This window comes from Oncorhynchus tshawytscha, linkage group LG03, assembly GCF_018296145.1.
Source record: "Oncorhynchus tshawytscha isolate Ot180627B linkage group LG03, Otsh_v2.0, whole genome shotgun sequence".
Classification (NCBI taxonomy): Eukaryota; Metazoa; Chordata; class Actinopteri; order Salmoniformes; family Salmonidae; genus Oncorhynchus; species Oncorhynchus tshawytscha.
Genome location: NC_056431.1, coordinates 11,092,424 through 11,107,783, shown reverse-complemented (window position 1 = coordinate 11,107,783; position 15,360 = coordinate 11,092,424). Strand labels below are relative to the sequence as shown.

Sequence of the window (15,360 nt, the reverse complement as noted above, 5' to 3'; positions counted from 1 at the left end):
CCGATACACCCACTACCACACACCCCCATCTCCATCAACTACATCCCCCCTACCCAGACTCACTAGCACACACCCCTTCTCCATCAACTACACCCCCATACCCAGACCCACTATCACACACCTCCATCTCCATCAACTACATCCCCCTACCCAGACTCACTAGCACACACCCCTTCTCCATCAACTACACCCCCATACCCAGACCCACTATCACACACCTCCATCTCCATCAACTACATCCCCCTACCCAGACTCACTAGCACACACCCCCTTCTCCATCAACTACACCCCCATACCCAGACCCACTATCACACACCTCCATCTCCATCAACTACATCCCCCTACCCAGACCCACTATCACACACTGCCATCTCCATCAACTACATCCCCCTACCCATACCCACTATCACACACCCCCATCTCCATCAACTACATCCCCCCTACCCAGACCCACAGACGTGACTCTGCTGTTGTGCTGTAGAATTTGTGAATTTTCTCTCTTACATTCGATACATTCATTTATACTGAATTAAGCATGCATTTTTGTTAACTGTAATTTTGTTAGTTATGCTCCAACTTTCCCTCCATCTTATGCCAACATCAGTTCTTTTTAAGTCTTGGTTCCAATAGTTTATATTTTTTTCTAAGAGATTGTGAGTTGGATATGCTCTCTGTGTTACGATAAATGAGTGAGGATGGTGTGGAGTCAGGCGCAGAGAGCAAAAGATGTGGGAAAAAAACACGCTTTAATGTCCCGGAAACATAACATGAACCAAAAGTAGAAAAACAAATGATCAGAAATATAAACGGACAGCGTGAAACCCAAATACAAACAAACTACACTCAAACAACAAAACAGAATAACAAGCCCGCATGAAACAGAAGCGGGCTGAACAAACTATATATAACCCTACCCTAACAACCAAACAAGAAACAGGTGATACCAATCAGACAAAACCAAAGGAACACAGAGCAACGGATCGGCGATAGCTAGTAGACCGGTGACGACGACCGCCGAGCGCCACCCGAACAAGAAGGGGAGTCACCTTCGGTAATATTCGTGACACTCTGCAAGGTTTTGTCTTCCCTACCATGATGAACATCATGTTCTGGCACAAATAATACTCCTTCAAGGCTGCTCTGCTGTCCAAGATATTTAAAATCAACATTTTGTGATATGTAACTTCTAAGTTGCATGGATTTGAAACTACATTGGTGAGTCCAGAATTAGTTTTTAATTCTGTCACGGATATAAATGTATTTCCATTAACCAAGTCATTTACAGTTTCTGTGCCTTTAGTTTTCTATGTGGACCAATTTATCGGTGAATTTTGAAAAGCTATCCAAGGATTGTTCCAGAAGGTTGTGTTTTTCACTTTCTTCCATGTTGTTATAATGTTCTTAACTATGAAGTTGTTAATAGAACATTTAACTTTAGATTCTGGGGATGAGCACAAACATCTTCAATATGTACCGATTGTTCCTCTTTAGTCCATTTAACTATATGTCACATGGAAAAGCCTTGGGTAGCGAGTTGATACAATTCCAAGTCTGGAAAGTTAAAACCACCATCAGACTTAAGAAGATGTAAAACGTTCCTTTTTATTCTATGAATGTATACTTTAAAAAGAAGATTATTCCATTTAATTAGATCTGCTTTCATATTGTTGACGAATGGAATACAGTTATCTTTATATATTTGTTCTTTGTTGTCAGTTATTAGGCATTATAAGTATTTCATATTTTTTGTGGTCCGTTTTTGTGCCATTATTTCGGTTTTTTTGCACGTTAATTTATTTATTTATTTTTGTATAATTCTATTTTTAGCAAAGGGGGCATTGAGTTTTCAATATTAACCAGGGATACTACATGACCAAAAGCATGTGGACATGGGCATTAATATTTTTGTTTGTCCCCCTTTGCTGCTATAACAGCCTCCACTCTTCTGTGAAGGCTTTCCACTAGATGTTGGAACATTGCTGCAAGGACAAGAGCCACAAGAGCATTAGTGAGGTTGGGCACTGATGTTAGGCCTGGCTCGCAGTCTGCTTTCCAATTCATCCCAAAGTTGCTTGATGGGGTTGGGGTCAAGGCTCTATGCAGGCCAGTCAAATTCTTCCACACCATTCTCGACAAACCATTTCTGAATGGACCTCGCATTGTGCACAGGGGCATTGTCATGCCGAAACAGGAATGTTGGAAACAAAGAATCGTCTAGAATATCATTGCATGCTGTGGAGTTAAGATTTCCCTTCACTGGACTTAAGGGACCTCTCCCTTACCATGAAAAACAGCCCCAGACCATTATTCCTCCCACACCACAGTGGCACTACCCACAGTTGGCACTACTGTATGCATTGAGACAGGTAGCGTTCGCCTGGCATCCGCCAAACCTAGATTCGTCTGTCAGACTGCTAGATGGTGAAGCGTGATTCAACACTCCAGAGAACGCGTTTCCACTGCTCCAATGGCTGCAAGCTTTACACCACTCCAGCCGATGCTTGGCATTGCGCATGGTGATCTTAGGCTTGCGTGCAGCTGCTCGGCCATGGAAACCCATTTCATGAAGCTCCCAACAAACACTTCTTATGTTGACGTTGCTTCCACAGGCAATTTGGAACTCTGTAGATCCGATGGCATTGCTCCAGATTCTCCGGTGATACAGTCACGCCAAGCTCCTCCAATATCAGCTTCATTGCGTAGATAGAAATGTCCCCCTTTTCCTCGTCTTCTGGTAGGGACAATATTCTCATAATATTTTCTCACAATCTGTTTTCTAGCTGATCCAGTTCATCTTCTAAAGTTTGCACCTTTTTTTACCAGAAGGCCAATTTTGTTGTCTTGTTCATCCATGCTGCTGCCCTGTATATGCATATCTGACACGAAAGACTACTTTCGTTTCAAGCAAATCTGCTTTTTAAACAACAGATTGTAACAGTTTGTTTGTTTTGGTGAGCATTTAGAGCATTTTAGCTATGTTTTCCTGGATATGTTTCAGCTGTTCGTTGCTCTCATTTGCATCTCTATGTTGTTCTTTGTCTTTTCCTCGAAGGGAAGCCACGGCTTGTTGGGTTTCAGTCTCTGCGTCACTTTACTCACAGATTGGTTCGCTGTTGTGTATAACTGACCGCTCACTCTCTGCTTGAGGATATATTGATCTAACGATTTCAGAAGCTTAATTTAAACTATGTTGTCTGGCTTCTACATACAATCATAGTTTTGACGGTACAAAACAGAGCTACTATCTCCCCATGCGTCCTATCGGTACACACATATGAGTCCTTTTCACTATTCAACAACAGGAAAAAAAATTAATCCCTGCCGTTTGAGTAATATTGACTCAGACTTGTTCTGGAAAAATACATGGCTAATGGTGGCTGATTATGAAAATGCCAGCATGGGGTAACTATCTGAAGCGTCCGAAATGCACGTCTCTCACTCCTCTTTTCTCAGTTTTCCAGCCACGCCATTCTATCCATCCTCGACAGACTCCCGTTACAATAACACTGAATTATTCAAAAAGCACACACCGCTACCTAACATATCACATCCTATTAAGGGCCCTGGCAATGCTATTATTTCACCTCACTTATGTAAACCCTACGCCAGTGATGAGGAGCGAGATCGCCCTTGGTTATGGTGCTGAGTAGTTCTACATTAGCTGTAAGACGGCCGTCAAGGAGGAGAGTGTGGCAACACCGGAATAATGATTTAAAGAGAAAAGCAGACAGGGTTTATTGAGATGATGAGAGTGATACCTGCAGGAAGAGAGGAGAGTGATCGAGGGAACATCAAGGGAAGACAGTAGGAAGAAAAGAGCAAAAGAAGGGAAGGAGGATGAGGAGGAGGAGGAGGAGGGTGGGTGTTGTTCACGCTCCTCAGCCGACAGGCCTGTGCTGTATAGTATGTTGCTACATTCCTTCGGTTCAGCTGGATTCCCCTACTGTATCATCACAGCAATGATACTGTAATTCACCTTCCACAATCTACCCTCACAATTCAGCTCATTTGAACCCATGTTGATTTCCTGTCAGACTTTTATTTTCTCCCTTGCTTCTTCTTGCACAACCCTATTTGGTTCCAAGGACAACCCTTTTTGACTCCAGGGATAACCCCTTTTGGTTCCATGTAGAAACATTTTGAGTGTGAGAGGGAAATTAACATGTTTACCTGTTTTGTTTAATATTAACAATTATACTTAACAAATAGTAAAGGGATGGTTTCTACACAAGCTCTCTATTTTGGGGTTCCATGTAGAACCCTCTGTGGAATGGGTTCTCCTTGGAACCAAAAAAGGGTTCTTCGAAGGGTTATCCTATGGGTCTAGCCGAAGAATCCTTTTAGGCTCTAGATTGCACCAATTTTTTCTAAGAGTGTTTGGAAAGCCGTAAAAAAAGACAAGAGTTGGATGATTAAGCCTCTACTTCACACTGTTTCCCTCTGGTTCAAATGTAGAGTCTCTAATACTTGCCTCCAGTCCAGAGGGTGATGCTCTATCTAGCCTTCAGTCTAACCACTGCCTCTCAGGATGGCCTGGCTCTCTGGGTTATGCTAGCCCACAACTCCCAGAACCCTGACTGAGATGAGACACTTCCCTCTTCTCTTTTGTGTTGGTTGCCTCCATAGTACAGTTCATCTTTGCTTTGAAGCATCCTGGTATCTGTCACATACGTCCCAGCCAGCCCCATCACATCAAAAGCATTGTGATTTAGCTAGCAGAGAGGCAGATTGGGTTCTGTGTGTGTGTGTGTGTGTGTGTGTGTGTGTGTGTGTGTGTGTGTGTGTGTGTGTGTGTGTGTGTGTGTGTGTGTGTGTGTGTGTGTGTGTGTGTGTGTGTGTGTGTGTGTGTGTGTGTGATTTTAGGCTCTGCCCGTTCATTAGCCTCTCCACTCCATGCAGACATCTAACCCATCTGCAGTGGGGGTTTTTGCTGAGCAAAGCACAGCCAGTCTTACCTGAACTCCCTCTGCCTGTTCACTAGCCTCTCCATGCAGACATCTAACCCATCTGCAGTGGGGTTTTTTGCTGAGCAAAGCACAGCATGGAGTCAGACAGGCCAGTCTTACCTGATCTCCCTCTACCCTTCACTAGCCTCTCCTCTCCATACAGCCAGTCTTACCTGAACTCCCTCTACCCTTCACTAGCCTCTCCTCTCCATACAGCCAGTCTTACCTGAAGTCCCTCTGCCCTTCAATGCTTTCTGCCCCTCTGTTTGTGGAACCATCTCTCTTTTTTCAATCTCTCTATTTAACAGCCCTGATACTTGCGTCATCAGTTTTTGAAAATGTGTTGTGTGGGGGTATTCCAGTATTAGATTAAATCTATGTCCAGCTCTCCCATTCCTGTAACCTTGCCTCCACTCCCCATGTTTCTCTCTCTCCATCCCTTGCTCTCTCTTTCCCCCTCTCTATTCTAATTTCATAAAAAATATCAGTTATCATTTTTATTGTCACTATTTCTCTCTCCATTCCATATATTTTTCTATTTCATCAAAAAAGCTCAGAGTACTGATGTTGAGGACAGTTGTCGCTGAGCACTTGAGGACTCTCCAGTAGTCAGCAGTGAGTTCATTGGTACTGATGACTCACCAGTCTTGAACAAAGCTTTTCTGCAATACAGACAGTGGTACTTATTAAGCAATCCGACAATACAGGCAGTACTGAACAAATGTATCCTACAATACAGACAGTAGAGAACCAAGCTATCCTACAGTATAGACAGTGATCCTGACCATGAACCCCTATAGTATAGACAGTGATCCTGACCATGCTCTCCTATAGTATAGACAGTGATCCTGACCATGAACCCCTATAGTATAGACAGTGATCCTGACCATGCTCTCCTATAGTATAGACAGTGATCCTGACCATGCTCTCCTATAGTATAGACAGTGATCCTGACCATGCTCTAATATAGTATTAACTTCTTGCGTCGAGCCATCCTGGATCCGGGATCGTGAATTCAGCCTCAAGCTCATTACCATAACGCAACGTTAACTATTCATGAAAATCGCAAATGAAATGAAATGAATATGCTAGCTCTCAAGCTTAGCCTTTTGTTAACAACACTGTCATCTCAGATTTTCAAAATATGCTTCTCAACCATAGCAAAACAAGCATTTGTGTAACAGCTAGCGCAGCTAGCGTAGCATTTAGCATTAGCATTAGCAGACAACATTTTCACAAAAACCAGAAAATCATTCAAATAAAATCATTACCTTTGAAGAACTTCAGATGTTTTCAATGAGGAGACTCTCAGTTAGATAGCAAATGCTCAGTTTTTCCTGAAAGATTATTTGTTTAGGAGAAATTGCTCTGTTTGGTGCGTCACGTTTGGCTACCAAAAAAAAAACGAAAATTCAGTCTTCAAAACGCCAAACTTTTTTCCAAATTAACTCCATAATATCGACTGAAACATGGTAAACGTTGTTTAGAATCAATCCTCAAGGTGTTTTTCACATATCTCTTCATGATATATCGTTCGTTGAAAGCCTCCTCTCTCCTCTCAATCACTGGATGACTGCGTGCAGCTTGTAGATTACGCACCAATTTAGACAAAGGACACCGGGCGGACACCTGGTAAATGTAGTCTCTTATGGCCAATCTTCCAATGATATGCCTACAAATACGTCACAATGCTGCAGACACCTTGGAGAAACGATAGAAAGGGCAGGCTCATTCCCGGTGCTCATTCCCGGCGCATTCACAGCCATATAAGGAGACGATGGGAAACAGAGCTTCAAAAATTCTGCCCATTTCCTGGTTGAAGTTTCATCTTGGTTTCGCCTGTAGCATGAGTTCTGTGGCACTCACAGATAATATCTTTGCAGTTTTGGAAACCTTAGAGTGTTTTCTTTCCAAAGCTGCCAATTATATGCATAGTCGAGCATCTTTTCGTGACAAAATATTGCGCTTAAAACGGGCACGTTTTTTTATCCATAAATTAAAAGAGCGCCCCCTATATCCAAGACGTTAACAGTTATCCTGACCATACTCTCCTATAGTATAGACGGTGATCTTGACCATACTCTCCTATAGTATAGAAAGTTATCCTCACCATATTCTCCTATAGTATAGACAGTGACCCTGACCATGCTCTAATATTGTAATGACTATTATCCTGACCATACTCTCCTATAGTATAGACAGTGACCCTGACCATACTCTCATATAGTATAGACAGTGATCCTGAACATACTCTGCTATTGTATAGACAGTGATCCTCACCATACTCTCCTATAGTATGGACAGTGATCCCGACCTTGCTCTCCTACACGATAGACAGTTTTCCTCACCATACTCTCCTATAGGATAGACATTGATCCTGAACTTGCTCTCCTATTCTATAGACAGTTTTCCTCACCATACTCTCCTATAGTATAGACAGTGATCCTGACCATGCTCTCCTATAGTATAGACAGTGGTCCTGACCATGCCCTCCTATAGTATAGACAGTGATCCTGACCATGCCCTCCAATAGTATAGACAGTGATCCTGACCATGCTCTAATATAGTATAGACATTGATCCTCACAATGCTCTACTTTAGTATAGACAGTGATTCTCAGCATACTCTCCTATAGTATAGACAGTGATCCTGACCATTCTCTCCTTTAGTATAGACAGTGATCCTCACCATACTCTCCTATAGTATAGACAGTGATCCTGAACATTCTCTCCTATGGTATAGACAGTGACCCTGACCATGCTCTAATATAGTATAGACAGTGATCCTGACCATGCTCTTATATAGCATAAACCTTGTTCCTGACCATGCTCTAATATAGTATAGACATTGATCCACACAATGCTCTCCTTTTGTATATACATTGATTCTCAGACATGATCCTCTCCTATGGTATAGACAGTGACCCTGACCATGCTCTAATATAGTATAGACAGTGATCCTGACCATGCTCTTATATAGCATAAACCTTGTTCCTGACCATGCTCTAATATAGTATAGACATTGATCCACACAATGCTCTCCTTTTGTATATACATTGATTCTCAGCATACTCTCCTGTAGTATAGACAGTTATCCTGACCATGCTCTCCTTTAGTATAGACAGTGATCCTGAACATTCTCTCCTATGGTATAGACAGTGATACTGAACATACTTTCGTATAGTATAGACATTGATCCTCACCATACTCTCCTATGCTATAGACAGTGTTCCTGACCATACTCTCCTATAGGATAGACATTGATCCTGAACTTGCTCTCCTATACTTTAGACAGTGATCCTGAACATTCTCTCCTATAGTATAGACAGTGATCCTGACCATGCTCTACTATAGTAAAGACAGTGATCCTCACCATGCTCTCCTATTGTATAGAAGGTGATCCTGACCATGCTCTCCTATGGTATAGACAGTGATCCTGACAATGCTCTCCTATATTATAGCCAGTGATCCTGACCATGCCCTCCTATAGTATAGCCAGTGATCCTGATAATTCTCTCCTATAGTGATCCTCACCTTACTCTCCTATTGTTTTTACAGTGATTCCTCTGGATCAGTTAGTTGGTGAAACAGGAGATTAGCATCTGATTCAATCAAGACACTAATTGATCAGATAAAAGTAGAGGCTCTTAAAGCGGAGTAGTTCTGCTTCTAGTCAGTATCCATAAAAGTTTTCATTCGTGAATAAAAGGAAATTGTCATTGTTTTTGTGACTGATGTATCATTAATCTTAGAACATAAACCTACATAACATGATATCATAAACCTGTATTATATTACTACCAACACATTCCCCTTCCTTAGCAGCTGGTGAGCGTGTTTCCTGAACTTGGGAAATGTTTTTGTGTTTTGTCTTTATGAGCACTACCGTTCAGTGTCAACAATGTATCGTAAAAGAATATCTGTCAAAAGTAGTCTACGCAGATGATAAGTGTTGTTTGTTTTAACGGAACTGTAAGCTGTTTTCTTCCTCTATATCCATGCCTTTGATTACAGGCTCTTTGAAAAATATGCAAAACACTTTGCAGAGCAATACTTGTTGACAAGCCTAACAATAGAGAGTTTGCTGGTGGTCTGTGTTGGGAGGGAGACCCCAGGGAGAGGATGCGTCTCAGTCCATCCACCTGCTTCTTATAGCGCCATCACTCAACCTCCCCGAGAAAGGCCTCTCTCACTCAAGGCCACGTGTAAGACATGTACATGTACACGCAGACGTGCACACACACGCACACACAGACATGAGCACACACACGCAGGCAAACGTGCGCACATACACACAAGCGTGCACACGCACATTTATACTCACACTCATATTCACTTCCAGCTTTGCAGTACACTACCTATATAAAACAGTTTACATCAAGTTCACTGCTGAAAAATAGCACATGGAAGAGAACAACACCACCTCATAAAGCCAAGAGACATATTATTCTTAATTGTTATTATTTACCTAGTCACATGATTCTGGATTAGACTGTGGACAAGCAGGCAGTGACTCACATTTTCTCCCCTGGAAAAGCCTTGAGTGGGTCTGAGGTGAGAGGCAGGGGCGTCATGCACCCATTTGTTTGGAGGGGGCACAAAGTACGTGAGGATGGAGGGAGGTTGTACACAGATTTCACCTGGTTGAGTGAAAATTGTCGGAGAAAAGCTTTTTCCTGCAGTCTAGAGCCACAATCATTATACCTAATGATATGTCTAAGTCTATTTTTCTGCATAGGTTAAAGCATACCTCTTTACCTGTTCAATTGTCATTTTAATGAATGCTGCACATTGATTCTTTAAGAATTAAAAAAATTGAGGCTTTTCTAAAGTCTAGCAATCATGCCAGCAGGCATCCCAGCTAAGTTAGTTCGACAAGCGACTCTAACTTGATTGATTGCCTGAAACGGCTTGGTAGCTGGTTTTGAGGTTGTGAGATTGGGAATTCACCTCTGGTGAAAGGGACCTGAAGGTGCTTGGCTGATTAGAGGTTATGACTTGGTACTCTCTGTATTGCCCTTGTGGACCAGGGCTAACAGCTATTAGCATCACAATGTAGAAATAATAGATTTATTAGAGGAAGGGCTTCCACAGAGGCATTAACATCCACTTCATCTAATGAGGCCATTTGACACATGCAAATCGATTCAGAGATTTGACCCGAAACATGGTAAACAATCCAAGCAGTGAAAATGCACAACCTTGCCAAGTCCCCTTTGTGCTCATTTGTAGTGGGGCCACAAGCCTGCAATGGCACATACTGTAAATCTATACACGTGCATGTGCAATAAAAACTATGTTTGAAAATGTGTCTCTTAATTAAATCCTTTGTTGTTGTTGTAAGGAATTCTTTACAGTCATGTTTGTTTTCCATCATATTTTAAATAACTTGAAGAAAAAACACTTTATGACACTGTCAAGAAGCATTATGACCATCCTGTGTCACTTTACATGGACTAAGACAATACACTTTATGACTCTGTCAAGAAGCATTATGACCATCCTGTGTCACTTTACATGGACTAAGACAATACACTTTATGACTCTGTCAAGAGGCATTATGACCATTCTGTGTCACTTTACATGGACTAAGACAATACACTTTATGACTCTGTCAAGAAGCATTATGACCATCCTGTGTCACTTTACATGGACTAAGACAATACACTTTATGACTCTGTCAAGAAGCATTATGACCATCCTGTGTCACTTTACATGGACTAAGACAATACACTTTATGACACTGTCATGAAGCATTATGACCATCCTGTGTCACTTTACATGGACTAAGACAATACACTTTATGACTCTGTCAAGAAGCATTATGACCATCCTGTGTCACTTTACATGGACTAAGACAATACACTTTATGACTCTGTCAAGAAGCATTATGACCATCCTGTGTCACTTTACATGGACTAAGACAATACACTTTATGACTCTGTCAAGAAGCATTATGACCATCCTGTGTCACTTTACATGGACTAAGACAATACACTTTATGACTCTGTCAAGAGGCATTATGACCATTCTGTGTCACTTTACATGGACTAAGACAATACACTTTATGACTCTGTCAAGAAGCATTATGACCATCCTGTGTCACTTTACATGGACTAAGACAATACACTTTATGACACTGTCATGAAGCATTATGACCATCCTGTGTCACTTTACATGGACTAAGACAATACACTTTATGACTCTGTCAAGAAGCATTATGACCATCCTGTGTCACTTTACATGGACTAAGACAATACACTTTATGACCCTGTCAAGAAGCATTATGACCATCCTGTGTCACTTTACATGGACTAAGACAATACACTTTATGACTCTGTCAAGAAGCATTATGACCATCCTGTGTCACTTTACCTGGACTAAGACAATACACTTTATGACTCTGTCAAGAAGCATTATGACCATCCTGTGTCACTTTACATGGACTAAGACAATACACTTTATGACTCTGTCAAGAAGCATTATGACCATCCTGTGTCACTTTACATGGACTAAGACAATACACTTTATGACTCTGTCAAGAAGCATTATGACCATCCTGTGTCACTTTACATGGACTAAGACAATACACTTTATGACTCTGTCAAGAAGCATTATGACCATCCTGTGTCACTTTACATGGACTAAGACAATACACTTTATGACTCTGTCAAGAAGCATTATGACCATCCTGTGTCACTTTACATGGACTAAGACAATACACTTTATGACTCTGTCAAGAAGCATTATGACCATCCTGTGTCACTTTACATGGACTAAGACAATACACTTTATGACTCTGTCATGAAGCATTATGGCCATCCTGTGTCACTTTACATGGACTAAGACAATACACTTTATGACTCTGTCAAGAAGCATTATGACCATCCTGTGTCACTTTACATGGACTAAGACAATACACTTTATGACTCTGTCAAGAAGCATTATGACCATCCTGTGTCACTTTACATGGACTAAGACAATACACTTTATGACTCTGTCATGAAGCATTATGACCATCATAATCATATAAACCAGATAGGCCTATCATGTCCATGCCTGCCTTTATGTCAGTCAAAAAGAAGTTGTCTTGTCCTGCTCTTAAAATTTGCTCCTGCATTCATCCCAGTCATCAGCAATAGACCAATGGGGTACATTTAACATTTTAGTAATTTAGCAGATGCTCTTATCCAGAGCGACTTTCAGTTAGTGCATTCATCTTAAGATAGCTAGGGGGGACAACCACATATTACAGGCATAGTAAGTACACTTCTCCTCAATAAAGTAGTTATCAGCAAAGTCAGTGATGGAAAGTGGGGCGGGTGGGGGTTCAGAAAAGTTCAGAAAAGTTTTTTTTTCTGAATTATATAATTACGGATAGGTGCATGTCTGACATCAATGTGTGCACAATTACAATGATAATTTAACTACAATGATCAATTTCAGTAAATGTTATATAACATAAACATACTGTTGACAAATAACTACTGTGGTAGGTTTTGTGGGTTTTGACACTCTTATGTGGATGCCATAACCAGTCATAAAATAACACAGTACATGGCACAAACAGGTCTAAATATATGGGTCATGACAGTGTTATGACCATATTATGGCAGGTTATGACAAGTTATGTCAGCTGTTATGACACATTATGCCATGGTTATGACCGTGTCATGACGTGTTAGGACCATATTATGGCAGGTTATGACAAGTTGTGTCAGCTGTTATGACACATTATGCCATGGTTATGACCGTGTCATGACGTGTTATGATGATGGGTGTCAAGTAAAGGGTTACTGATATGGCATAATGCAGGGATGAATGTACATGGTTGTGTTTCATGTTAGAGCATTGGGATAATTATGATTACTTTGTAGTTTTGTTTTCTTAGTCCCCAATGCCCACTTTTGGTTTGAATTGTTGTTGCGATGACTCAGCAGATGTTGGCCCAAAATTGGGGCATCACAGTTCTTGTTTTCTACTGCATGATTGATACGTTTTATACCTTGCTGACCAAGACGACTCCTAACGGGACTTTTTGGAGTTTTGAACAGAGAGCAATTAGCTATTTATTTGTAGGTATGTTCCAATGTTTTGTATTATATAACTGTCTGATTCGTGTTTAGTTTGGAACTTAGTTTTCTGAGTCTTTTCTTTACCCTGTCATTCTCCAAAACAAAGAGAGAAGTATGCCAGCCGTTTCTTTTTCCTCTTGTGTTACTATAGGATAACAGAATCCCCCAGACAACTCTGATCTGAACCAGAACTGCAAAATCACACATCTCACTCGAAACCCATATTCACCTCACTTTAGCAATGATCATTCACTCAAGCACTAATGGTAAGATACCTCATTGGCAGTCACCATCACAGCCTTGTCATGATTGACAATGGTTTTACCGCCTGTTCTCTCCTTCTCATCTCCGATAATTCAGTGGTGGTTCAGACTCGACTGCGTGCCGTTCCCTCATTCAGCACTTGAGTTTGAATCTCACGGTAAAGGAGGACGTATTGTGTGTGAGAGAGATGGAAAAAGAGAGAGAGACTCGTTTTTCTGGGAACAATGATGATGATTCTGTTTGGAAGTGCATTGCATAGCACAGTGAATGATTATTTCAGCCTTTTGAACAGATCTGGATCCCGGAGTAACGTTAGATTGTAGCGGTACTAATCTTCAGCCACTTCAGCATGATCAAAGGGTTAGGCAGAGCAGTGTTCTAATCATCCCCGGCGCCCAGCCGAGACATGGAAACGCACGTCTCCACCGAGAGGAATGTGTGATTCTGAAAACAGAGAGGCCAAGTAAGAAGAGATGAAACCCTCATTTAAAAAACAGACAGGTTGAGGAGAGGAGAGGCAAAGGAGAGAAAAGTCCAAAACAATTTTTTAAACTCGAATATTTAATTCTATAAAAACTCTTGTTCTTCGAACTGTCATTCATATCTATTTAAGTTACTTTCTCACAAATATAAATATAGCAACTTTTCAAATATAAGCTCTGCAAATGCTCTCTCATTGAATACATTCCAATTTAACAGCTATTTGTGACCCAGTCAAACTTCAATGATTTCGATACCTGTTAGTCTTCTTCCAAATATCTCATTAGCTTTGTGTGATCAGTGAAGGTCTTTTGTAGTCGCAGGTGGTTCTGAGGGAAGCCCACCTCTGTACTATCCTGTGTGAGTTAGTGTTAGCTAACTATGTGGTTATCTGCCTCCCCGTCCATGTATTCAGAGCCAGTGCCCCTGCCTTATCAGCAGTCTGTAGCTTGCATGCTCAATCGCCTGATTTGTCAAGGGTGACTCCAAAAGATTCTGATAGGCACTTTGCAAATCACCCAGTTGATCTAAAATATCGACCAGCCACAAAAAGTCATTACACACAATAATGGCAGGTGGGACCTTGGACGATGTGACTTAATTAGGTTTCAAATGCCTTCAAAAATGCCTTCAAATCTCTGGGCCCTGGGAGAGTATCACACACACCCCTTGAGTCTTTACTGACTTTACAGCTGGAGAAAGACTACTACTGCTGACAATACTACTGCTCCTACTGATACACAATGATATTAACTAACTACAGAAATGGAATTGATTGATAATCCTAATGCTATTATCATTCTACTGGTACTACTACTACTACTACTACTACTACTAACAACTTATATCACTACACATAAAAGGTTCATATTAATACTTTCTGTTGAGGTGTTCAATATGTACTTTTGCTGTATAGTTCATAATTGCTGTATCGCTGTAGAGCTGTAATTATTAGATATTCTTTAGATTGCCATTTTGTGAGGGTGGTTACAGTCATAAGCATGTTCTACTCTGTTGCTTTGTCTGTATCTCTCTATGTCTCTCTGTGTCTCTCTGTGTCTCTCCTCGTCTCTCTGTGTCTCTCTCTCTGTCTGCTCAGTACGAGATAATGATTAAATGAGGGAGAAAAGCAACACAAGAAAGTGTCTCAACAGTAAATGACATGTTTTCCTAATGACATTTAAAAATAATTGCATGTAAATTGTGTTCTAGGCTTTGATAGGAATGAAAACATGCCTGGTGTTTAAATGAGTGTTCTATTTAACCTCTCTCTGCTTGTCTGTGTGTTTGTCTCTCTGTCAACCACGGTGTCATTGGAGAATCTATATTTTAGAGCAAGGTCTCTTTTTCTGCATCACAAATTGATGATCATATTTTTTTAAATATCTGCACTGATTAAATACTTTCCTTCTGAGCTCATTCCAATTTATTCAACCTCACAGGCACAGCATTTGATAGGAGATAATCCTGACAAATATTTATAAATTCACCATGATATATCTAGCTTTTGAAACAAACCTCAAATAAATAACATTCTGTTTTGCTTGATTTAGAGTTTGTTTGTGCATCGGTACTCCTATAAATGTCTGTTATACA

At 40.9% G+C, this 15,360-nt stretch overlaps 1 protein-coding gene across 3 annotated transcripts in view; it reads left to right on the top strand.

Annotated features, from left to right (window-relative positions):
• Nucleotides 1–15,360, top strand: part of LOC112245008 (glutamate receptor ionotropic, kainate 2) — a 230,188-nt gene that overhangs the window by 180,024 nt on the left and 34,804 nt on the right. The window lies entirely within an intron of this gene.